This window comes from Panthera uncia, chromosome B1 (genome assembly GCF_023721935.1).
Source record: "Panthera uncia isolate 11264 chromosome B1, Puncia_PCG_1.0, whole genome shotgun sequence".
Lineage (NCBI taxonomy): Eukaryota > Metazoa > Chordata > Mammalia > Carnivora > Felidae > Panthera > Panthera uncia.
Window position 1 is genome coordinate 92,809,114 of NC_064811.1, and position 24,977 is coordinate 92,834,090.

The window sequence follows — 24,977 nt, forward strand, 5'->3', positions numbered from 1 at the left end:
ATTTAGATCGTTTTAAGGGTAGTTCTGCTTAAGAACAGGTGTGGGGTGGGGGGAACCTGGCTGGCTCAGTTGGTAGAGCATGCGACACTTGATCTCGGGTTCATGAGTTCATGCCCCACGTGGGGCATATAGCTTACTTAATAAAACAAAACAAACAAACAAACAAAAACACAGGTGGATGGGCTGAATGAACCTTTAATGTCCCTTCAGTTCCATGGGCCATCTGCCCAGTCCTATTAACCAGTAACCACTGAAAGAAGTTCTATCCAATTAGTAAAGGCAGAAAGAAACCATGCCTTTGTGAGTTCTGTCTGTTATCTCTGTGCATATGTGCTGCCTTAAACTAATGGACTATTTATTGAGTTCAAGCTGTCCCCAAGGAAGGCTGTTTCCACTTTGCTTCTATGCAAGTGTTGTTCACGTTTTGCAACTAGCTACCGGATCAAAGCCAGCAGCTGGCCATTCGTGCTGCTGCACAGATCCACAGCCCAAGTCCAAGAGTCTCAGGAATGAGCCTGCTCTGGCGTCTTGAATATGCCTGTATAAAAAGCAGACACCACTGAGGATGGTTCTATCTGCTTCCGCTCATGAGGTAAATACATAAAACGTGAAGACAAAGCATGTGGAGGGCCACAGCTTATTGGGTGACCTTGGGAAAGTCAACTGCACTTCAGTTTATTTATCTTTAAAATAAGAATCATAACGGCTTTCTCTGTTTATGTCCTATAAAATATTGTAAGAAAGAGGTTTCTAAACTACAGTTTTAAAATATTAGTTGATACATGGTCATATTCACCTTTTCCACATTTTTCTTTTCCTTCTTAAGTACATAGTGATGCTAAAGAGACATTAAAATAGCAGCCGTCCTCCCGCCTTGCCCAGGACTCATGCCGCTTTGTAATGTGATCTCAAAATGGAGTGCAACTGGATGGCCCGATGCTATTTATTATCACCACTTAAAGTGAACCCATATGCCAGTGGCATATTGAGCTGACAAGCTGTGATGTCATTGGCAGGAGCAGTACTTCCAGAAGGCAGAGTTGCTGAGGATTGTTTATGACATTATTGTATGAACATATTGAATGCTGCTGGTCAATAGTAACAGTGGTGTCTGGGGAAATAAGGTCAAGCGAAGTGAAGACCTGAGTTGCTAATGACTTAGGGGTGACCACCTGTTGGAGGCACAGGCTGGACACAGATGGATTATGATTTTTTTTTCTAAAATTAGGCTTAAATCCAGTAGTGTTGTCCGCACTTATTTCTTTTGCCTTCAGAAAGTTTATTAATTTTATGGCAGATAGACGTTTACCCTTTGTCAAAATAGAAAAATAGCCAGGTGTGAGCCCACCCTGCTATGTTTTCTTTTAGCTGTTTTATTACTGAATTTATAGAGGAATATTCCTGCCTTTTTGGGAAAGAAGACATATTTTTGATATATTTTACAATGGGCAGTACACTGTTCTGATTCTCTTTCTACCTTACTGATTGCACTTTCCGTGACATCCTGTCTGAGGTCATTTTATGATATTTTGTCTGGAGCCTGGTAAGCAAAGAAAGGTGAGTAGGCACCACATATTTTAAAAGCCTTAAAAGCCAAACTACAGTGTTCCTTGAACTTTTAACTTCCGCATCTTGAAGTTGCACTTACTTGATTTTTATGTTCAGTTTTCTAGAGAGTTGGTTAATTGGGGACGGGAATCATGCTTTATTAGTCCTAGGTTTCTTAGCGCTCAGCATACTGCTTGGCACATTTCAAAAAATGCTTTTTAAGGGCACGACCTTAAATATAACTGTATTTCTTTTAAAAACATCCTTAGTTTATGTCGACTTTCTTTCTCATTAATCTGAATCATTGTATCGTTATTGAAAATGATTCGATCAGATGAAATAAATATTTCAGTTGCATGTGGGTCATTATCTTACTTGATTTTCCCTCAGAATACCACAAATACCCAAAAACAATAAAGTAAAAAATATTCAAATGTAACTACAGATGAAAGCATAAGGCTGTTTTAACTATTAATTTAAGAGAGGAGAGCCAGGGGCAAGCCTGGACCTTCTATGTCTTCCTTCTGGAGGATGTGGTTCTAACCAAGTTGGGTGTGGTCTTTGTGACTTTAGAGAATGATGAACCTGCCACATGGTTTAGCTGGGCTTTGAGATGATCTCTAGAGCCCAACTGTTGATATTCTTCTCCTGAGGAAGAGATTTGTGTGTGGCTTATTGCAGTGGAATTGGTTTTATTTCTTAAAGCGGTCTGTCATTTCACAGTCAACCTAGAATCGTAGTATTTTCCATTGTTATTCTTTAGTACTAGAAGACTGAAAATCAGGAATGATAAAATCAAGTACAACAGTTCTGGAGAGCCTTTTAAACTGTTGGGAAAGCAGTTTTGTTTATGAGGTTCACAGTTTGGTGGCCTCCTTTTCATATAGTTTTGAGAATATATGCTCAATATAATTAATATAAACTCTACTGTATATAAGACTTAGATTCTAATCAAAGTTAAAGGTCACTTTGTAAATGGAACCATGACCGATTTCTATATGATTATGAATTATGACTAGGCTACACAGGAAAACAAATCTCATGACTTTATAGTTTTACGTGTTGCAATGTTCAAGTCTGGAATTACCATGAGTATATGCAAAGACATTAGAATCCCTTCAAATGGAAAACAAGACATTCTGCTACTTGGAAAACATCTGTCACATCTGTAACTGGCTTGGTCTGCTTTACTAGCTTTCTTTTCCCTTTTTTTTTTTTTTTTTTAATTTTTAAGGTTTATTTATTTTTGAGAGAGAGAGAGACAGAGTGTGAGCAGGGGGAGAGGGAGACACAGAATCTGAAGCAGGCTCCAGGCTCTGAGCTGTCAGCACAGAGCCCAGTGTGGGACTTGAACCCACGAACCACAAGATCGTCATGACCTGAGCTGAAGTGGGATACTTAACCAATTGAGCCACCCAGGCACCCCTGCTTTACTAGTTTTCCTGAATCTTTGCCCTGTCACCTGTTGGTTATCAAGTGAGCTACTTGGTGATTTTGTTTTCTTTTTCACACCTTTGTCTCTGTAGGGCTATATTTGGAATCAGTCTCCCTAGGACACAAAGTCAAAGGAGAAAAGCAAAGGAGGTAAAAGAAGATGAAACCAGGGGTGCTCAAATAGAGATGGAAAGAGGTTGGGCAGAGGAAAAAGACACAGGAAAGTCTGTTAGGTGCTGTGTGGTAACCTCCACGCTGATCTGCTATCAATGCATTGACAAAATGAACAAAATTGTACGGAAACATTTTAATCTATAAAATACACAAGCCAACTTGTTTTTAAGCGCTTCAAAGGCATTACTTATGAAATGTATATTATTCTTATCAGACTCCAGATATTTATTTTGTATATTTTAAAGAAGTTGAGTTTCTTTTGAAAAAACTCTAATATAGAGTTTTCACTAACTCAGAATGTCTTTTCTTTTCATTAGTCCTATTGATAAGAGTTTACCGCATGTATCTAGTACCACTTACCACTTTACATTTTAAAAGTCAGCATTAACTGACATCAGTGGGAAGTTCCTATGGACATCGATTGCTTTTAAGTTTGAAAGGAGTATTCTTCTAAATGGTCGTTGGTTCCTTCAAAGAGCATGATTCCCTTCCAGGATGACATTCCTTGACGCCAGCTAGAATGATGGGGCATTTTCTCTTAATTAAAAAAGCGACTTCTATTTAACTTAATCACTAATTCAACTATCTTAATCCTAGCAGCATGACATGTAGACCATTTAGCAATAAAGTAATAAGAAGCTGAATAGTTTATAGAAAGATCTATTTTTTTATTTTATTTACTTATTTTTATTGTTTCTCTTTTCTTTTTTCTTTTTAGAGAGAGAGATAGAGTGCGTGCATGCGTACAAGCAGGAGAGGAAGGGGGGGGGGGAGAGAGAGAGAGAGAGAGAGAGAGAGAGAGAGAGAGAGAGAGAATCTTAAGCAGGGCTCCGTGCTGAGCACGGAGCCCAATGCGCAGCTCCATCCCACAACCCTGGGATCATGATCTGAGCCAAATTCAAGAATCAGATGCTTAACTGACTGAGCCACCCAGTCACCCCCCAAAAAGATCTATTTTCTAACATGAAAAATTCATTGTCACTGACAATTCTTGGGGAGATTTTTACTATCATGGCAATTATTCTTAGCAGAGTCTTGCCTTGTTCTTCTGTTGTAGATCCAGGTGTTTTGATGATAGGATCTTAAATAGGAACCACCTTCCTTTGAAGAAATTATTTAAATCCCTTGTGGGGAATACATAATAGTTGTCGGTTTAGATTTCAAGTAGTTTTGTATGGTAATTGATACAGTGCCTTTAATGATGATGAAATATTATTTATTATTAACAAGCAAAACTGGCCACTCATCTGTCCAGTCTCCACTTAGATGTTTTTTCCTTAAGGAAATCTTTCTTTAACCTAGAATTAAGTAAATTCAATCATTAAATTCTACACTTTTTCATCTTGTATCCCATAAAATAACTTGCTCCTATTTATATTCCCATCAATTAGTACAACGGCTGTACATTGTAAGTGCTCAATAAATATTTGCTGAAAAAATAATACATGAAAACCTGTATGTAACATACAAAAATTTTACATTTTGTACTAACTTGGGTTTTTTATTTGCATGATTTATGTTTTACATCTAAATATGTAGCAAATGTGTATAATAATTTAGCTTTATTTGCTACAAGAATGTATTACTTCTTATTTCTTTAGGATTACATTTATTTTTAGATTTTGTAAAAGTTATACATTTTATTAATTTATTTAATTAATTTTGTATCACTATTAAAGATGAAATGCCATAATTATGAAAACTTAATGAAACATTTTTTTAAGTTTATTTTATTTATAATCTCTACACCCAACGTGGGGCTCAAACTCACAACTCTGAGATCAAGAGTCACATGCTCCACCGACTGAGCCAGCCAGGCGCCCCAGAAATACATTTTTTTTAAGGTTTATTTATTTTTGAGACAGAAAGAGAGCATGAATGGGGGAGGGTCGGAGAAAGAGGGAGACACAGAATCTGAAACAGGCTCCAGGCTCTGAGCTGTCAGCACAGAGCCCGACGCAGGACTCGAACTCACGGTCTGTGAGATCATGACCTGAGCCGAAGTCGGATGCTCAACCGACCGAGCCACCCAGGCGCCCCTGCATTTTGTTTTAATGCATGATTTCCTTTCCATTTTATCCATTGGGCTGTTTATAAAACCAATTCACCTTCAATATTTGAAACATACATCGGAGTATTCCTCTATTGTGGATGATTATTTCAGTTGTGAATATTATACAAGCAAGGAGAGAAAATGTGGTTTAAATATTCTGACTTAAAATAGTTTGCATCTTATGAATATAATGAGGCAGAATGTCTTAGTAGTTTAATTCCAGTTCTCTCTTTAAATTTTATATATTTGGTGCTCATTGTTATGGTTCTTGAAATAAAATATCATGTAAATTTGCTATAAATGTTGAGCCAGCTTTATAAAAGTGGTCTTGCTGAAGACTACAAAATCTGTCTGGGAGTCACATAGGAAGGTGGGAATGTGTCCGGGCAGCTTGGGCACAAGAATCTGAGTGACTCTCAGATAGATGCCCTCAGCCTGATCTGGAGAGGACAAGGCATGTCTCAATATTTTCTTAACTGCTCTTGCAGTTAGATAGCACAAGTGACTTGCATCTGGTTTTCAACCCTATCCTCTAACCAGGTCCGTGGTGACAAGGAGTGGAAAAGTGGGATTGCTGTTATCCTCCCATTGTGTAATCTATAAAACTCTCTGCACCAAGCAAAATCACGTGGGCATTTTAGGTCAAAACCGTAACATAGATATGTTGATTTATAGTGGTAGTGTTGCTTAGGCAACAAGCAATCTCTCCAGTAGGCAGCAGAAAATCTTAATCTCATTAGAGAAACTAGTCACTAGCAAATTTAAACTATATGATTTTATATATCTGGTATTTTGAGTCAGTTCATTTGTATTTTCTCCCCCTACGGCTATATCTCCAATGGATATTGAGATTTGATGCTAAATTTAGCTGATATGAGAGTTATGGCTGATAGTTGCTATAACATGTAAGCCTGCAACTTCATGGCTTAGCACAAAAGGAGCTTAGTTTTGGTTCACCTGAAGTCTAGTGGGGTTGATGGTGGAAAGGGGCAGGGTGAGGCTTTTGTATCTTTTACATGCAATTGTCAGGGATTTGAGCTTGTATAAGTTTGCTTAGAGACTCAGGTTAGTAGGGACTCTACTTCTCCCATTGGGCTTCTGAGACCTCCCTAGGGGTTGACATCCATTCGCCAATTGAGGAAGTGAGAATGTGGAGGCCAGAAAAGGTACGCATCTCTTCTGCTTAGGTTCCGTAATCCGTCTTATGGTCTAACCCAATGCAAAAAGGAGTGGGAAAATGAGGTCTTCCAGTGGGGTGACCATTTTCCAAAAACAACACTTCTTCGTGATAAGGCAGCGTGAGTTTTTGGTGAATAGCTAGCTTCCTCTGCTAAGGTGAGAGAGTGATTATGATTGCTATATTCAAGCAACAACTGAAAATTATCCTTAGAATAATGGTATTGGAAATAAGGCTATTTTTTAAAAATGGAAACAATATACTATTAACCCATAATTGAGTAAGTTTAGGACTAGAGGGGTTGCTATGTCATCAAATAGAATCCTGTTTAGATGATTAAGGAGATATTCTTAGATTTCAGAAATTCAGAACAGTTGTTCTCCTTTTTTCCCTCTGGTGATTATTTTTAAGTGGAGGGATAAAAATCCCTCTTTCTACAGTTGCTTAAATAAAATTGCTAAGCAGAATGATAGTTTTATTTAGAAGATACATACAACACATCCCTCTGTGTTATAATGATTATATAAATATTCTATCATGCTAAAATAAATTTCTGTGATTAAGAATAACTATGTCCTCATATACTTTACAAAGTATCTCTAGGTCTTTGTGCCACTTGAGCCCCTCAATGACCCTTTGAGAAAGTTACAGTAGGTATTATTAACTCCCCTTTTGGACAAGGAATGTGACACTCACAAAGTTTTTGTTTGTTTTGTTTGTAAATACTCACATAGTTTAAATCACTATCTCAAAAGCCTTTGGATTGTAAGGGTTAGAAGAGTGAGAACTAAAACCCTGTGATGCTGTTTTCATGACCCAAAGTGGTATCTATCTGGACACTGGAAAGGACTATTAGTGTCAATTTTTCAGTTTGTACAATCTATACACATGACCACAGATGCAGATAATGTGAGAATCACCAAGGTGACTGAAATGACAGATCAGCATTGCTGGTTTTTTCATTTTGCTGGTGCAGGCATATTTTGTGTTTTGGCTTTTAAATATTTATAGAGTAGAATTCCGAGAGTGGACAGATATTAAGCCTTTTTCTTTTGATCCGCAAGGCACAAGCCATCAAAACGACAGCTCCAATGTATGTATTTCTCAATGAAGCCAGAGCTATTTCTACTATTTTCAAGAAATATTCTCATTTAGTATAGTTGACTTTTCACCTTTTATTCATTGCCTCTTTATTGAATTTTTATTGCCTAAAATTGTTCAATACAGAGATAAAAGACAAGGTCCCTTTTCCCAAGATCACAGTCTTCATGAGGGATAGACAGAGAGGAAGCTGAGACTTCCTATAGTCTAATAAAGGTGATAAACGAAGGCTACTAAGGGAGTCTTATAAGCCCTAGGAGTAGAGGCTAACAGCTTTGGGTGGGATGGAATGGGGTGCTATAGAAGGTGTTCTGGAGGAGGTGATGTTTGAATTGATTCTGGAAGGATAAGTAAGAGTTCAAGTGGACATGTATTGGTTTTTTTAAATGTAAAATACAAACTTCAGTTATATTTATATTTATTTACAGTTTTTTTTTTTTTTTTGAGAGAGAGAGAGAACATGTGCATGTTGTGGGGAGAGGGGCAGAGAGAGAAAGAATAGTAAGCAGGCTCCACACTCAGCATGGAGCCCAATGTGGGGCTTGATCCCATGACCCTGGGATCAGCCAAAATCAAGAGTAGAACACTCAACCAACTGAGCCACCTAAGTGCCCCCAAAATTTAATTACATTTTAAATATTTCACTTAAATTCAGAAATAAGTCTAAAATATAATTTCCACATCTGGGCTTCAAAAAAATATTTAAAGGACAGCTCTGTAGAAAGTCATAAACACTGGGAAATAAAACCAATAAAAAATACTGGGTGCTAAGGGTGCCTGGGTGGCTCAGTTAGTTAAGCGGCCAACTTCAGCTTAGGTCATGATCTCGTGGTCTGTGAGTTCAAACCCCAGGTTGGGCTCTGTGCTGACAGCTCAGAGGCTACAATCTGCTTCCGATTCTGTGTGTGTGTGTGTCTCTCTCTCTGCCCCTTCCCTGCTTGCTCTCTGTCTCTCTCTCTCTCTCAAAAATAATAAACATTAAAAAAAGATTTTAAAAATACTGGGTGCTAAAGTCAGCATGCAATAAATATTGTTAGATTCATAATGAACTTGAACTTACTTTGTACTTCCTCATTTATTGTGACCTACATATATTTCTTGATTTGTAAAATTTATCCTTCTTTTTAACTCTGTCTCTGTTCTGACTCTGGCTATCCTATATGAAATCTGTCCCTGCACCTGCTGTGATGTACTTATTATGTGTATTTTTTCCATAAGTATATAAATATTACATATATTTGTTGATTATTTATGCCCAGTTTCACTGTATCAGCACTCATCTTTTATAGATTTCTGTAGCACTTATGGTTCTGTGGGATTTTTTTTTTGTTTTTATTCCCAATGACGATATGTATTGTCTACCTAGAAGTCTTCTATGTTTGCATATGAAAATAAAAACCTTTATCTAATTTTCTTTTAAGAGAAATAGGCTCTCATCTTCTGGAACAGTTTATGAAAAGTTATGCATGACAGTAGAAGAGAAAGGGAAAGATGGAAAGAACAGAAGGCCTAGAAAGAACATATTAGTTTTGAGCCCCGTATATTGTAAGTCAATTTCGTTGGAACTTGGTTTGCAATAATTCTGAATATTTCTGTGAAATATAGAATCCTATAGTCCCAGTGCTCAGACTGCAAAAGGTTTCTCCTGTCTGTGGTACTTTGTTGGCAAATGGCTTGAAGGCAATGCGGCTGAAGAGCTTGTCCTTGACTGCGATGTCAAAGAACAGGGTGGGTTGACCTTGGCCAGCCTGCAGCAGTGTTGATTGCGTCTGCAAAACCTCATTGGTACTCTTTTTGAAGACTGAAGTTCTTCTAGAATTCTAAAAGAACATTGTATGCTGTCCATAAGAAATTAGAAATCATGAATGTTTTTCATTGGATATGTTTAAATTGCTGTGTCAGTTACCCCTTGATGCTCTTCATTAGAAGTTCTATGGTGAACCAATGTTTTGGGAACTGTGAGCTGTGTAGAATTTGAGCCCAGGGACTCTGGGGTTCTCCAGAGGAGGAGGCAGCTCCCTGAGAGGCACGATTGGGTCACTGGGAGTTTTCACAGGCGCCTTTCTGGCTATGTGCGAGGGCCTTCGTTCGTATTAGCATCATTCTTCATTTTCAAACATAATTCTAGAGTGGAAGTGTTTACCTATATCAGGTAAAGATTTTTAGAGCATACCATCATTAACAATTGGCCACACATGTCTAAAAGCATGATCATAGTCTTATTTTAGTGGACTTTATATGACAAAGCTCAGAAACCTCGGAATATTAATCTTTTACAAACTGGTATTTAGAGAAGAACATTTTATGTCTCCAAAAGACATTGAAACAGAAGTCAAAGGACCTGAGCTGGGAAGGAAACTAACATTTATCTGCCTATGGGCCTTTCTTCTGCTAGTGGAACACATCAGTTCATTTACCTGCCCCAGTTGTTACACAGACATAAGTAGCACCATATTACACAAATGCCTAAACTGAGGCTCAGAGAAGTTGGACGACTGTATCATGAATCAGAATCTAGGCCTTTCTGGCTCTTATGTCCATGGTGTCACCTATCAATTCTACTTAAACGCATCATTTAATCTTTCTGAGCCATGATTCTGCTCTACTTAATTATCACAGCGTAATGAACCACCCCAACACTTAATGGTTTAAAACAACAACAATTTAAATTCTCTCATACTCCAGTAGGTTCCATCAGCTTTATTATATGGTAGTCTCAGGGCAGCATTCCAAGAAGTGAAAATGGAAGTAGGGTCTAGAAGTCCCACGGTGCCACTTCTCCACATTCTGTTAGTCAAAGCAAGTCCTAAGACCAGCCCAAGTTCAAAGGGTGGAAAATAGTTTGTACCTCTTGATGGGAGGAGCCACAAATTATTTATGATCATATGAAATTAAATTAAATTAATTCACTTATCTTTTTAATTTTTAAGATGTTGTATTATGCTGCACCATTACCAAAGCACTTAAAAATGTTAGAAAATGAAGTTTTACATTCTTAAACACGTCTTCTAATTTTGTCCTACTTTACCATTGTGAAGGAGATATTTGAAAGAAGATGATGAGCATGAAGATACCTTGAAAACCTATAAATAGAGCCCTCTGTAAGCTAAGGTGTTATTATGATTTCTAGAAGATGCTAGAAGGACTTACAGTTGAAAGGAGTTTTTCATAGATTAAAAATAAATGAAAAAGAGATTTGAAACATAATCTGTAGTTTACAGGGCATATAAATTTTCCTCAAGACTTGGAAGTATGATTGGTTTTCTGAAATGAAATAAGATGTGATTTTTTTTTTAAAGTAAATGTTTTGTTGCTTGTTTGTGCAGAATCAAGCAATTAGTAAAAGTTGTGCAAAGTCAAAGTCTTGCCATATTTTGGGTTAATAGTATTAGATCCAGATGCTTTCATACCAACAAGTCTGTGGAATCATATCATGGACATGGAATCACCCTGACAAATGCAGAAATGACAGATTACTCAATCTTAATCCCTCCATAAAATCTAATTCCTTTTGGCATCCCAGAATATTGTTGCAGTGTGCTAAAATGAGTTCTAAAATGGGAAACCTACGTGGTGCTACAAAAAATATATCCTCCAGGGATTTCTAAGAGAGGGCTTGGTGAGATTTGGGGACTTTATTTAGGAAGAAGTTCTTAAAAATTAACCTTGGGAGACACAGGCTTCCAGTTATGGAATGAAGAAGTCACGAGATTAACAGGTACAGCACAGGGAATACAGTTAATGGTTTTGCAAGAGCGTTGCATGGTGACAGGGAGTGGTGAGCATAGCATACTTGCAGTGAGCACAGCATAATGTATACGGTTGTTGAATCACTATGTTGTAGGCTTATAAGTAATGTAACATCGTGTGTCGATTATATTCAGGTCAAAAAAAAATGTATCGGTGTGTCAAAAAATATTAACAACCTGGTCACCATGACCCCACTTTCCATACTTGCATAACCTGCTTGCCTGTGTGAGGCATTTGAGTTTGAGACAGTGATAGAATTATGGCTGAAAAGAGTCAAACACCACCCTCATGTTTGATAATTAAAGAATTTGGGGGCTGCTACTGGGCATGTCAGTGATACATCAGTGACAAAGGGTACAGACTCTCAAGTGTAGGGAGGCAAAATGAAAGGATGGACATAAGAGTTTCGTCTATGCCTCCTGATCCAGCTCTGAAAAACAGTGGGGCAGATTTTGCCTGTCTACGAACCATATCATAAAACCCGATTTTGGCAGTAATACTTCAGCACAGATTGCACCTGCTGCTTTGAAAATGCGGCTTATCAGTCATCCTTAGCATCATATTGATATCCAATCCAACACAGCCTGAAATTTTGACTTCTCTCAATATTGTTGTGAACTTACTTCAAAGAATGGAGAAAAATATTCACTCCAAACTGCCTTGAATTCTGAATTCAGAAATTTAAGGAAACTGAGTAGTAGTTAAATTCTTTGATCATATTTTGGATTGGCATAGCCTTTATAAGATATGATATATATATGATATAAATATATATGATATATTTATATATATTGATATATATGATATATGATATATATGATTTATATGTATATATATCATATATATCATATATCATATATGTATATATATCATATATATACATATATATCATATATATCATATATATATCATATATATTTATATCATATATATATATTTACATTTAAATGTTATGAGTTCTGTTGTGTTTATCATTATTAAATTTTTCTCAGAGTATAGCTATGATTTTCATACCAACTGGCAATTTTAAGAATGATTAGAAAGAAAAATTACCAGGTGATGGTAGTTCTGTTTTCTGAAACAAAGAAATGAAATAGATCAACTTGGATCATTTTGAAAATTGCCCACTCAGTTTTAAATAATGGTAGCTAACATTATTGAGTGCTTATTATGTGCCAGTGTTTTAAGAATTCCATATTAATTAAACCATTTATCCCTGTTAGGTAGCCCTGCTTCATAGATGAGAAAATTGAGGCATAGAGAGAGAATACAATTTGTCTAGATTCACAGAGAAGAGGGATTTGTTTCTGGCAGTTTTATTCCCCTGTCTGGTCTTAATCACTCCCTTCTACCACATCTTGCCTTGTCTCTCTCAGACATGCATCTGGTCTCCTCTACATTTCCCACAGGCCTGGGTTTTTAGACATTGTTACAATGTGCAAGAGTCTAAACTTTATTGGGCTTTTGGAATATTTTGTATGAAACTTAAGTATGTATAATCATAGTTGCTGTAATGACGGTATAAAGTATAAAAACAAAACCCATCAGTACAAAGATTGGTGGAAGCTGTGGATTTTCCTTATTGAATAAAATCATGTGTTTCCACCCTAAACATTATTCTTCTCTTCTAAGATGGTTTGAATAGAGCCAGTGTACATTCTCAAAATTATTTTTTAAAAATGAAAATTAAGGTTAGAATATGAGGATTTGCTTAGAATGGTATTGGCTCCAGGATTACAATCCATGTGGTCAAAGTACAAACTATATACAAGAGCAAAGTTCTATACAGCACTTATGCTAGGGTAGAACTACCCTCATTCCTGACTCTGAGGACCGGAGTTTAATAAATATTAAACTTAATAAATACAAGGAAGCAATAGTGAGAAGAAGCAACTTGATAAACAGGCAAAAACAATGGTACAAGTCCTTGCTATTTAAATTTTGTCCAGGGGTGCCTGGGTGGCTCAGTCGATTGAGCGTTGGCCTTCGGCTCAGGTCATGGTCTCATGGTTCATGAGCTCAAATCCCACATGGGGCTCGCTTGCTGTTCTTAGTGCCGAGCCCACAGTAGGTCTTCTGTCCCCCTCTCTCTGCCCCTTCTGCCCCTCCTCTGCTCACACTCTCTCATAAACAAACATTAAAAAATAATAAAATATATAAAGTTTGCCCATAAAACCAGGAGCATGGACATTACCTGAGAACTTGTAAGGAATGCAGAACCTCAGATGCCAGCCATCAGAGCCCGCGGGGAATCAGAACCCATGTTTACATCAACAGGTGATTCATGTGCACACTGAAGTTTGAGAAGCCCTGGGCCAAAGCATTGGTATTCTGTTAATAATTAGTTGTGTAAACAGGAATAAGTCACTTACTATGCTCTGTATTTTAGTTTCCTCCATTCCTGGTCATTTAGTGTGCATTGATTCTGGACAAGTTAATTCTGTAATCTTCATTTAGTTGTCTGTAAAATAGAGGTGCTAATAATAGCTACTTTATATCATTATAATGATTAAATGAGGTAATAATAATTGTAAGGTTTGTGGAATACTGTCTGCATAAAGTATGTGGTTAATATATGCTTGCAATTATTATTTTAGTTATTGTTTCCTCTGATATGCTATATTATCTTGTGGATTACATGGCAGCTGGGATAATAAATTTCTCCCAAATTTCCTATACAGATACATAAATTGTTTTTTTTTTTCACATTTTCAGCTTTATGAGATAATGTAAAACTCTTCCAAAGTGGTTGTACCAATATAAATATTGGTTTTAAATACTTGCCTTTAAAAATTGAAAAGTTTAAAGCCGCAAAATTTTCCAAGAGTTACAGTGCCCAGGGGGAAAATATCACCGGCACGGAGATTAGGTGGACTATATAATCTGGCCCCAATTCTTCTGACCTCGAACGTGTCATTTAACCATTTGGCTTTCGTGGATGTTATATGAGAATATAAAGTGCTTTAAAAACACTTACAATACTATTTTATGGATTTTGTAGAACTGGCAAAACCCGGGGTGCCTGGGTGGCTCAGTCGGTTAAGCGTCCGACTTCAGCTCAGGTCATGATCTCGCAGTTCGTGAATTCAAGCCCTGCCTCAGGATCTCTGCTGACAGTGCGGAGCCTGGAGCCCACCTCGAGTTCTGTGTCTCCCTCTCTCTGTCCCTCCTCTGCTCACACTCTGTCTCTCAAAAATAAATAAACATTTTTTAAAAATTAAAAAAAAAAGAGAACTGTTAAAACCCAATTATTATGCATATGTTATTTTAGTCTGTGGAATTTGTGATAGGGTGTTCCCACGGCTCTTTTGTGGCACCATATCGGGTACTTTTAGAAGCTTCAGAAAATCTTCCAGATTATATTACTGTTTCAGCCACAAATATATGCTCCAATTCTCTTGATTTAATCCCAAATTCGTTATGTCTACAAGAAATAATCTGCTATTTGAAAGTGTGCTGATTATAGAATAGTATCAACACATTTATTAAAGCTTCACATAGAAGTCTTCTGTCCTCTCTTCTATCACCTTATTGTCCGAGCGTTATGTGAGCACACTGGCTGAATCATTGCAGGCCTGCAACAAATCTTCACTGAATGAAAGACAGTGACTTCACCTGCATCGTTCCCCATTTGAAAATTCACTGAAATTTGTTGCTTACCTTTCTTGATAAATAGTTTGTAGCAAAATATCGACTCTATGATAACCAAAAAGTCAAATGTTTGAAGTTCACTGAAAATGAAAATCTGTCTCCAATTCACAATTAACTCAGCCAGTGTTTATGTGGGACCAGAGTATATAATGAGACTTTCATAAATGAAAAGAATTTCTTGAACTTTCCTTAGTTTGCTGCTTTTGTGTCTCTTTCTCAATTAGTGATGATAAATTTCCCTGCTGAACATGTGGCCAACAGACTAAATATTTAAATTGAACTGGATGTTGAAGTGATTGCAAATTAAATAAGGTCATTTTTTTCCTGCTTATTCTGATTATCTGCAAGTCACAACCCATTGAGGTACTCTGTGATTTAAAAAGAAAAGAGCAGTTTCTTAAAAACTAGGGGAATGCGATTTTGCTTAATCGTTGGATTCATAAATAAGTAAAGACTGTTATCAACATATCTCTGTGGTAAAGACTTTAAGTCATTAGAAAAGAGATGGTCCTGAGGGAATTCCGTTTATATAAAATTTTAAAATGTGGACGTTCATCTGAAGATCTCATTATGTATTCAAAACAATTGCTTCAGCACCGAGAGGGCCAGAAAGAATTTATTGTCATGGAGAGCAGGGTACTGCTTTTATGCATATAGAAGTTAAAAAGCTGCAATGGATCTGTTATCTTCCTTTCTTTTAGTAGCTTTTAAAGATGTGATTGACATAGATATTTAGTGTGGCGTACAATGGGAAGTTTTGACATATATATATATAAACCATAAAGCCATCACCACAATCGAGATAATCAACATATTTAGTGATCTTTGGAATGATAGAGGTCTTTAATTGAACTATCAGAACCAGATTCCATCTTTTCTTCAGCAAATATTTTACTGCTGGGTTGGATTTTAACATTAAAATGAGATCTGAGTACACGTTTTTGTGGCTAGTCACAAAGCATTGTTTTCTATCATTTAGATCTATTCATGTTTTAATTTAGGGTGTGGCTGGAATACAAACTGTAGCATGACTGGCCTCCAGTGGTGTCTTTGAAGAATAGCATCACAGCTAGATTCAGAGCCACAGGTGAGATTGAGAAAAGAGCCTTTACCTGTCAGCTAAGATCATGCACATACACTACTTGGCAGGGCTGGTGAAATGGAACGTCTATCGCGGGCAGATTCCTCTGTATCGGAAAAGTGTGCTGATGCTAGGTTATGTTTTAATGCAATTGCTGCTCAAACCTTTTTTATAGAGGCAGATTTACACTGATTTTCATTTTAGGAAAAGAGACTTCCTTCTCTCTGCCTATGTTCTCTCTGCTATGCTGATACTTCTTCAAAATATATCTTTATTATATTACCTGTTTTTTCTTTTGTGTCTTTTTTTTTTTCCTTACAGCTTTTGATTTTGGTTAACTACTCTAAGGACTCTGAAATAACACCTATATGAGTACAAATTAAGGATCCACATAACAATGGCATTATTAATTGGAAGTAATTTTAATGATGAGTGAAGGTAACTGGGAGGTTTGCCTATGGTTAGTATCAGGCATGAAGACAAGAAGTATTCAGATCTTTTTTTTTTAAATTTATTTTAACATTTATTTATTTTTGAGAGACAGAGAGAAGGCATGAGCAGGAGAGGGGCAGAGAGAGGGAGACACAGAATCCAAAGCAGGCTGCAGGCTCCGAGCTGTCAGCACAGAGCCCGATGCAGGGCTCGAACTCACGAACCGCGAGATCATGACCTGAGCCGAAGTCAGATGCTTAACCAACTGAGCCACCCAGGTGCCCCAAGAAGTATTCAGATCTTAAACTGCTGTGTTAGGGCGTGTTTTTATTTTCTTGCTAATATTTCTCGTATTCTATTGTCCACAGCAGTAGAAAAGAGGAATCATAAATAAAATAAGGAAAACCAGGGAAAGAGTCTAGGTTAGAATAAGTGAAGCAGATATTATTTTTTTCTGATTATAATAACAATTCTTCTATAGAAAATAAAATCTTTCAGCATAGGGGTGGGGAGCCTGGGTGGCTTATTCAGCTGAGCATCTGACTTCAGGTCATGATCTCATGGTCTGTGGGTTCGAGCCCCGCGTCGGGCTCTGTGCTGACAGCCTGGAGCCTGGAGCCTGCTTCAAATTCTCTATCTTCCTCTCTCTGTGCCCCACTGCCCCCACCATGCTCTGTCTCTCTCTTTCTCAAAAATAAATAAACATTAAAAGAAATTTAAAAAATCTTTCAGCATAGGAAAAAGAGGACTTCAAATACTTGGATTGGTCAGGGCCAGTTGAGGTAGACAAGAAAATCTGTCCCACCACTAAATTTTTTTCTCAGACTTTTCTGCTCACTTTCTCCAAGCCACCATCACTACCTAACTTTCTTCTGATTTCTAGCCAAGGCTAGGAACTCTGGAATCTTTATGTTTGCCTAGTATCTCATCTAAATACATTTATGCTGTACCTCTCACTGTCTGTGTATGCTCACATTTATGTTCTTCTGTTGCTGTTGTACATGTGGGTTTGTATTTGTTCACTGTAATTCAGGCAAGGGCAGATGGAGACCATATCCAGATGTCCAAATTTTCTTAGGCCTCATCAACTATGGATACAAATGAAGTCAGTTTAATAGTCACATGTCTTCTTTTATGACCCATATCACCATCCCAATCTCCTGAAAAGCCTGCTTTTCTTCCCCCATTCACCGCTCTTGTATTTTTGGTGGGACTGTCTTCAGGTGGGTCTAATATGCTCATGAATGAATCCTGTGAACCATCTCATCAGCTGCCATAGAGTCTCTAAACATATTATCCCTTTTCTTCTGCTGCCCACTGCCCTATCACCAGGCTCCACTGAGTCACTACACACTTCAGATGCCAAAGACAACATGTTATCTCATTGGAACACATTCCCCCATTGTGTTATGTTGGAGGGTGACTGAAGTGGTATTGCTTTTGCCTCAGTGCCTGACAAAGTCCATCCCAATTCTTTCTATAAAGTTTAAATATGAGAAGCACTTGGGAGCTGGCAAGGAGTTAAATATCTGTGACAGCAGCCAGCTCTTCCTGTTTTACGAAGAAGACCGTATTATTGCATGAATCTCCTGTGATTTTCTCTCCTTCCATTTGGATGAGTTCTTTACCAAAAGGCTCTCTGGTTTCTTTATCAATTAGGATTAATTGGTTAAATAATTGATTTGCCATTAGAACCAATGAAAATCTACAGTAACAGTGAGTTAAATGGGTTAGAAGTTAATTTCCCTCTCATAAAATAAATACAGATATGAATAATCTGGGGCTGATAAGGTACACACTCTACTTGGTCAGGATTTGAGGGTCCTTTTGTCTTTTGCTCTTCATCCTCTCCATGAAGCTTCTACCTCATAGCCTGATCTGATGGTTCACGTTCTAACTGTTATGTCCAGCAGAATGGAGAATGGTGGGAAAGGGTATTTATGCTTTGTCTTTAAGGACATTTCCAAAGGTTGCAAGTAAGCCTTTAAAAAAAAAACCCTATTGGTCATCACATAGTTATACGACCACGCTTGGTTACTGATGAGGCTAGAAAATGTAGCCTTTACTATGGCAATGATGTGCCTAACTATTATTATTATTATTATGATTTTATCAAAGCAAGAAGGGAGCACATCTATTAAGGAAAAACAAGTGGACTTTGCCACAGTACCATGGAAATAGGTTTCCAGAACACCCAGCCTACCAGCTGACCTTGGGCCAAACCAAGATTGTCATTTATAAAAGTGTCCAGTGCACTTTTCCTTCCTTTTTATCTCATTGGATTAGCTTAAAATGAGACACTCATTCTTTCTGTGCTGTGCTAGATTTATCTATATGATATTATTGGTTTCCTGACTGTGATCTTTGCACCAAATTGTGTCAGATGGCATGCTTTGATGACAAGTATTCATTCCCTTGATATCAAAACCATATAAAGACATGACAAGAAAGGGAAACTGTAGACCAATGTCTGTCATGAAAAAATAGGTGTAAATATTCTTAATAAAATACTGGCAAAGAGAATGCAGCAATGTATAAAAAAGATTTATACATCATGACTAAGTGGCATTTATTCTAGATATATATGCTAGGTTCAACATCCAAAAATTAACTAAAATAATTAATTACATCAATAGGCTAAAGAAGAAAAATCACATAATCATATCAATAGATGTAGAAAAAACATTCGACAAAATCCAATACCAAATTGTTTTGTTTTGTTTTTTAGGTAAACTCTACTCTCAACGTTGGGCTCAAACTTACAATCCCAAGATAAAGAGTCACTTGCTCCACTGACTGAGCCAGCCAGTCATCCCCAATATCAAGTTTGATTTTAAAAAAACCTCATCAGGCGTGCCTGGGTGACTCAGTTGGTTGAGCATCTGACTTTGGCTCAGGTCATGATCTCAGAGTTCATGGATTTGAGCCCCACATTGGGCTCTGTGTTGACAGCTCAGAGCCTGGAAACTGCTTTGGATTCTGTGTCTCCCTCTCTCTCTGCCCCTCTCCTGCTCATGATCTGTCTCTCTTTCTCTCAAAAATAAACATGTTAAAAAAAAACTCAGCAATCTAAGAATAGAGGAAACTTACTCAACTTGATAAAAAACATCTACGAAAACCTACAGCTAGCATCATACTAAATGCTGAGAAATTAAATGCTTTCCCCCTGAGACCAAGAATGAGACGAGAATGTTCCCTAGTATTTTAACATCATATGGGAAGCTTAGTTAATGCAATAAGATAAGAAAAGGAGTGTATAAAAATATTGGGAGAAAGAAAAGTTTCTTTGTTTATAGATGATATGATTTTCTATGTAGAAAACCCCAAATAATCAGCAAACACACCTATGGAACTAATAAAAGATGATAGTAAATTTGCAGGATACAAAGTTAATATACAAAACTCAATTGCTTTCCTATATGTCATCAATGAACAATTGTAATTTGAAGTTAAAAACACAAACAGGTACAAATCTGACAAAACGTATACAAGAACTACATGAGAACTACAAAACTCTAATTACAGAAATCAAAGAACATCTAAATATTCTATGTTCATGTATAGGGAGACTCAATATTGTTAAGATGTCATGTCTTCCCACTATGGATTTAACACTGACCAAAATCCCCGTAAGTTATTTTGTGGATATTGACAGAGTGATTCCAAAGATTACGTGGAAAGGCAAAAGATCCGAAACAACCAACACAACACTGAAGAATAAAAGAGGACTGACACTACCCAACCTGAAGACTTCTCAAAAAGCTACAGAAATGCAAACAGTGTGGCATTGGTGAAAGAATAGACATAGATGAGTGGAACAGAATAGAAAGCTCAGAAATAGACCAATGGAAATATAGTCAACTGATCATTGGCAAAGGAGCAAAAGTGATTCATTGAAGCATCTTTTTAATGGTGCAGAATAATGGGACATCTGCATTCAAAAAATGAATCTAGATGCAGACGTTACACTTTTCACAATAATTAACTCAAAATGGATCAATATTTAACTGGAAAATTCCAAACCATAAACCTTCTATAAGAGAACATAAACCTTCTATAAGAGAAAAAAAGTCTAGGTTACCTTGGGTTTTTAGGTATGGCACCAAAAGCATGATCTATGAAAGCAAAAACTAATAAGTTGGACTTTATTAATATTTAAAAGTTCTGGGGATGCCTCAGTAGCTCAGTGAGTTAAGCATCTGTCTCTTAATTTTGACTCAGGTCATGATCTCACGGGTTCATGGGTTCGAGCCCCACAGTGGACTCTGCTCTGGGCCTGCTTGGGATTCTCTGCCTCCCTCTCCCTTTGCCCCTCCCCTGCTCATGTGCTCTCTATCTCAAAATAAAATAAATAAATAAAATTTTAAAAAATGTTAAAACTTCTGTCCTGCAAAAGACACTATTACAAGAATGAAAAGACAAGCCAGAGACCGGGAGAGAAATCTTTGCAGAACACACACCTGGTAAAAGGGACTTGCATTAAAAATACATAAAGAATTCTTCAAAGGAATTCAACCATAAGAAAACAGCTCAATTTAAGAAGAAAGAGACAAAGGATTGGAATAGACACCTCACTAAAAAAGACAATATGGATGGCAAATAATCATATTTAAAAATGCTGGATCTTATAGGTTAAGGAATTGCAAATTAAAACAGCAATGAGACAGCACTATACACCTATTGGAATTATTAAAATCCAAAAAACCTGATAATACCAAATGCTGGTAAAGATGTGGAGTAACAGGGGTCCTCACTTATTGCTGTGGGAATGCAAATGGCACAGTCACTTGGGAAGTCAGCGCTTAGCAAAGCTAAACATAGTTTAGCAGAATCCAGCAGTTGTGTTCCTAGGTATTTACCCAAATGAGATGAAAACTGTCCACACAAGAACCTGCACTTGCATATTTATAGCAGCTTTAGTCATCATTAGCCAACACCAGAAACAATCAAGATGTCCCTTAATATATGCATGAATAGGGGTGCCTGGGTGGCTCAGTTGGTTAAGCATCCGACTTTGGCTCAGGTCATGATCTCGCGGTTTGTGAGTTCGAGGCCCGCATCAGGCTCTGTACTGACACCTCAGAACCTGGAACCTGCTTCGGATTCTGTGTCTCCCTCTCTCTCCACCCCTCCCCTGCTCATGCTCAGTCTCTCTCTGTCTCTCAAAAATAAATAAATGTTAAAATTTTTTTAAAATATGCATGGATAAATAAACTGTGCTACATTCATACAATGGAACACTACTCAGTGATAAAAAGAAATGAACTATCAAGTCACGAAGAGACGTGGAGAAATCTTTTTTTTTTTCCAATATATGAAATTTATTGTCAAATTGGTTTCCATACAACACCCAGTGCTCATCCCAAAAGGTGTTCTCCTCAATACCCATCCGCCACCCTCCCCTCCCTCCCACCCCCCATCAACCCTCAGTTTGTTCTCAGTTTTTAACAGTCTCTTATGCTTTGGCTCTCTCCTACTCTAACCTCTTTTTTTTTTTTTTCCTTTCCCTCCCCCCTGGGTTTCTGTTAACTTTCTCAGGATCCACATAAGAGTGAAACCATATGGTATCTGTCTTTCTCTGTATGGCTTATTTCACTTAGCATCACACTCTCCAGTTCCATCCACGTTGCTACAAAAGGCCATATTTCATTCTTTCTCATTGCCACGTAGTATTCCATTGTGTATATAAACCACAATTTCTTTATCCATTCATCAGTTGATGGACATTTAGGCTCTTTCCATAATTTGGCTATTGTTGAGAGTGCCGCTATAAACATTGGGGTACAGGTGCCCCTATGCATCAGTACTCCTGTATCCCTTGGATAAATTCCTAGCAGTGCTATTGCTGGGTCATAGGGTAGGTCTATTTTTAATTTTCTGAGGAACCTTCGCACTGCTTTCCAGAGCGGCTGCACCAATTTGCATTCCCACCAACAGTGCAAGAGGGTTCCCGTTTCGACGTGGAGAAATCTTAAATGCATACTGCTAAGTGAAAGAACCAAGTCTGAAAAGGCTCCCTACTGTTTGATTCCAACTATAGGACATTCTGGAAAAGGCAACATCATCAAGATAAGAGAAAGGTCAGCATTTGTCAGGGTTTCTGTGCTGAGATGGAGGGTAATGAATAGAAGAAGCATAAGGATTTTTCAGGTGGTGAACAATTTTGTATGATCCTTTAATGTTGGATACACGACATCCCAAGTTATTTCTCCCTATACTTCTAAGTTTTCTCCTTTTTGGACCAAAAGAAAAGGATGTCTCAGAGACAGGGGAGGCAGGAAAAGGACAAAAGAAAAGGGTAATACAACATACAATGCGACATATGATTCCTTTGTACCATTCTTTACAAAATTACTTTTCCTCCCTGTTACAATACCTCGAGTTACTTGCCTTCATCCACTTAGAAAATTCAATTATAAAATATCTGCTTAATATCTGAAATGTCTGAAGTTCAATATGAACCCCAGGGGAACTTTTCATGAAGCCCATGTAAATACATCCTTGTTTTGACTGCTTCTGGTGTGTTGAATCGCAAATAGAGCTGTTTTGCATTGCTGTAATCCATAGCACAAAATGCAATTGATCTTAGTGTGGAGCACAGATACTGTGATATGGCTTATGTCAAGATGACTTGAAACTTTTCATCCTTTTTTCACTTATGTTATTTCTTTATAACATATAAGAAAAGCCATTTAAAACTGTTTGTTTATTTTGAGAGAGAGACAGAGAGAGAGAGAGAGAGAGAGAGCGCACAAGTAGGGGAGGAGCAGGGAGAGAAGGAGAGAGAATCCCAAGCAGACTTCACAGTCAGCACAGAGCCCAACACAGGGCTCCATGCCACACACTGTGAGATCATGACCTAAGCCAAAATCAAGAGATGGGCGCTTAACTGACTAAGCCACCCAGGTTCCCCAAGAAAAGCCATTTTTATTCATATCAGAAAAGACTTGGGGGATGTCTGGGTGGCTCAGTCGGTTAAGCATCTGACTTCGGCTCAGGTCATGATCTTGCAGTTCGTGGGTTCGAGCCCCTCATCGGACTCTGTGCTGACAGCTCAGAGCCTAGAGCCTGCTTCAGATTCTCTCTCTCTCTCTCTCTCTCTCTCTCTCTCTCTCTCTCTCAAAAAATAAATCAACATTAAAAAATAAAGAAAAGACTTGGCATTAAATGCTAAGAATAAATGCTTAAATGGCCAGGAATTGACTAAGTTTGTTAGCCTTTATGGTACAAAAGCATCGACTATTTTGAAAATAGTGTTATCTAAGACTAAAGATTTCTTTTAAGTGGAAAGTGTTTTTTTTTTTTTAAATAAAGGTAAATGTTAGTAATGTTTTAATGGCAATTTCTGAAAGTAGTCAAAAGGCTCTAGTGTATACATCATCATGCATTTATTGTAAGGGACTAAAATCATTTAGAATCCTGCTTAGTACCAAGCAAAATCCAGTTAAACTGGGTGCTTAGTATTTTCAAAGCACATAGGATCTCTGGAAATGCATTACTGAGTATTATTTGTGCCTTTAATGATTCATCAACATTTAGGAATATAAGCTTTTATTGTCAGTGTTTTAAAAGTCAGCTATATAAAGTTGATAGGGTATACACATTAGATATACCCATTAGTCATTTTTTAGGAAATGGAATATGTATGCAAATCTGAATGTTTATCTAGATATAAAACAAGAGGAAGATATGCCTCATTTTGTAATAAAAGACAAATATTTGAATTTCAGCAAGTTAAAAAAATATTAGTTGTCATTTTTGTCCCTGTCTGTCTTCATGCCGCTCATCCTTTCCCTCAGAAAACACACAAGCTGCTTACTCAGGCAGTACTTTTTAAAATATCAAGGATCTCAGAAACCTGGGGTTCTATAGTATTTGATAGTGTTAGAATAGGCTGAAGGGTAAATCTTTGTCCACACTTTCATTTTCCAGCCTGTTTCTTTTCTAATAGTTAGCCAGGAGTATAACCTCTCCATAATATTCCTGTTCCCTGAGTGAAATGCCACAGACCTTTTTTCAAAAGTTAGATGCTGTGTGTGTGTGCGTTGTGTGTGATATTGATGGAGACATGGTGGGAATTCTGGGTTGGGAAATGAGAAAAAAAAAAAAAGAAAAGCAGGTTTTTGCCCTTTGCCTTTTAAAAAATTTTGGAAAACTAATCACAAAGAGCTTTACAAATCTAGGCAGTTGCTTTGAAGAAAAGAATTGTGAAAAACAAGTAATTAATTAGGAAAACAAATGAAAGAGAAGGTAGGATCATTTTTAAAAAGGCAAGTGAAGTAAGTCTATGATTTAAAATTAGTAAAATAAAATATAATGGGTGAGGATGAAAAACCTAATTTTGGTAAAAGTGTAATGTTGTTACTGGACAGAGAACCAGTTCTGAACTCATGTTTTCCTGCTCAGCACTTGAAAATCAATACTCAAGAGATGAGTGAGAGGTGCCTGGGTGGCTCAGTCAGTTAAGTGTCCAACTTGGGCTCAGGTCATGTTCTCACAGCCGGTGAGTTCAAGCCCCATGTTAGACTCTGTGCTGACAGCTCAGAGCCTAGAGCCTGCTTCAGATTCTGTGTCTT